This window comes from Cynoglossus semilaevis, chromosome W (assembly GCF_000523025.1).
Source record: "Cynoglossus semilaevis isolate Cse_v1.0 chromosome W, Cse_v1.0, whole genome shotgun sequence".
Taxonomy (NCBI): domain Eukaryota; kingdom Metazoa; phylum Chordata; class Actinopteri; order Pleuronectiformes; family Cynoglossidae; genus Cynoglossus; species Cynoglossus semilaevis.
The window spans coordinates 6,231,458-6,234,165 of record NC_024327.1 but is presented as its reverse complement, the minus strand read 5'-3'; positions in this window follow the sequence as shown (position 1 = coordinate 6,234,165).

The window sequence follows — 2,708 nt, the reverse complement described above, 5'->3', positions numbered from 1 at the left end:
CAACAGGACGATGGAATCCCCGGGAGGAGCACTGTCCAGTACCCCTCCCAGTGTCTGCAAGAAGGCCGGGTATTCTACACTGCTATTCGGCCCGTAGGCCGAAACAACAGTGAGACACCTATCCCTGACCCGAAGGCGCAGGGAAGCGACCCTCTCGTTCAGTGGGGAGAACTCCAACACATGACTGGCAAGTTGGGGAGCTATAAGTAAGATAAGTAAGGGCCCAGAGCCCAGACTGTGCGTGGAGGTGAGCCCGACTATATCTAGTCGGTATCGCTCAACCTCCCGCACGATCTCAGGCTCTTTTGCCCCACCCAAATCACAAGGCACCGGCCCCTTGTGGGCCTTCCTGCAGGTGGTGGGCCCACTGGAAAGCTGAGCCCGAACAAGTGATGGATAAAAATGTGTACAGAGACAAAGACATTTGAAATCAATTGAAAATCCAACGTGATTTTTCCAACATCCAATCGCGGGGGACATCCATCACTATTTCCCTGAATTGGACTAAATTACCAACGGGGAGTAATTGGAAATCCTGGACATTTTTTTTCATCTGACTCCTCAAAGTGCTGAACTTTCTCTGCTTTCACATCATCTATTACCAAATTATTAGCGTCCAATCCAGAAGAAGGGAGGACGACAGAGCGGGGGAGGGAGCTCAGAGACACCACTACTGCCTCTGCAGCCTGGCATAAATCAGCAGGCTAATAAATTGAAAGCTAAATGACTTCTTGCCCTCGACATATATCATGGAGGCAAACCAAATGAAGCCTTATATACCCCAGAGGACAGAGGAATGCTTCTGTTCATAACAGTGATTTGTGGACGGACGGCTCTCAGGACGGTTGGCTTTACAAGTGTGTGCTCCCTGCGTGCACTCGTACTCTGATACTGCAACACGGAGGTACACAGGTACTGAAACCAAAACAAAATTAATTAAGCACTGGAATAATTACTGCACTGATGAAAGATTTACTTTCTTGTAGCTGAATAAGTGTCACATTTAGAGATAGATTACATCGAAAATAATTACTACATAAAATGGAAATATATTAAAATGTGTTTAATGTATATAATATGTTAATCTAAAACTGAAACTAACAAATGAATTTGAGCTAAAATAATATAGTCTCTAAAATCTGTACAAAAAGCAGCACAATGGCGCTATCCAGTGGATTGACAGCGCATGTGCATGTGTAAATAAAGAAATACATTGTGAAGAAGTTCTTAGGAACTTAGGTTACTGTTTACCTATATAAACAGTGGGTACGGACAGTTTTCCCCTTAAGAAAAACTGAAAAATCTCATGGTCATAAGTATTCAGACCCTTTGCTGTGACACACTAACTCAGGTGCTCTCCATTTCTTCTGATCATCCTTGAGATGGTTTGGAGTCCAGCTGTGTTTGATTATACTGATTGGACTTGATTAGGAAAGCCACACAGCTGTCTATATAAGACCTTACAGCTCACAATGCATGTCAGAGCAAATGAGAATCATGAGGTCAACGGAACTGCCTGAAGAGCTCAGAGACAGAATTGTGGCAAGGCACAGATCTGGCCAAGGTTCCAAAAAATTGTCTGCTGCACTTAAGGTTCCTAAGAGCACAGTGGCCTCCATAATCCTTAAATGGAAGACATTTGGGATGACCAGAACCCTTCCTAGAGCTGGCCATCTGGCCAAACTGAGCAATTGGGGGAGAAGAGCCTTGGTGAGAGAGGTAAAGAAGAACCCAAAGATCACTGTCGCTGAGCTCCAGAGATGCAGTCAGTAGATGGGAGAAAGTTGTAGAAAGTCAACCACCACTGCAGCCCTCCACTAGTCGGGGCTTTATGGCAGAGTGGCCCGACAGAAGCCTCTCCTCAGTGCAAGACACATGAAAGCCTGCATGGAGTTTGCTAAACAACACCTGAAGGACTCCAAGACTATGAGAAATAAGATTCTATGGTCTGATGAGCCCAAGATAGAACTTTTTGGCTTTAATTCTAACCGGTATGTGTGGAGAAAGCCAGGCATTGCTCATCACCTGTCCAATACAGTCCCAACAGTGAAGCATGGTGGTGGCAGCGTCATGCTGTGGGGATGTTTTTCAGCTGGAGGGACCCAGCCAGAGCCCTGACTTAAACCCAACTGAGCATCTCTATAGAGACCTAAAAATGGCTGTCCACCAACGTTCACCATCCAACCTGACAGAACTGGAGAGGATCTGCAAGGAGGAATGGCAGAGGATCCCCAAATCCAGGTGTGAAAAACTTGTTGCATCATTCCCAAAAAGACTCTGGCTGTATTAGCTCAAAAGAGTGCTTCTACTAAATACTGAGCAAAGGGTCTAAATATTTATGACCATGTGATATTTCAGTTTTTCTTTTTTAATAAATCTGCAAAAATGTCAACAATTCTGTTTTTCTGTCAACATGGGGTGCTGTGTTTATTAATGAGGGAAATAAATTAACTTAAATGATTTTAGCAAATGGCTGCAATATAACAAAGAGAAAAAAATGTAAGGGGGTCTGAATACTTTCTGTATATATACAGTGGAATGAAAAAGTTTGGGCACCCCGATCATTTGCAGCTAAATACTACTTTTGTTTAAGTAATTATTGCACACTTTCTGTAAATCCTATAAACTTCATTTCACTTCTTAAATATCACTGTTTGTTTGCTATATGATATATTTAATTGAAATTGCTGTTCCGAACAACCAATGAT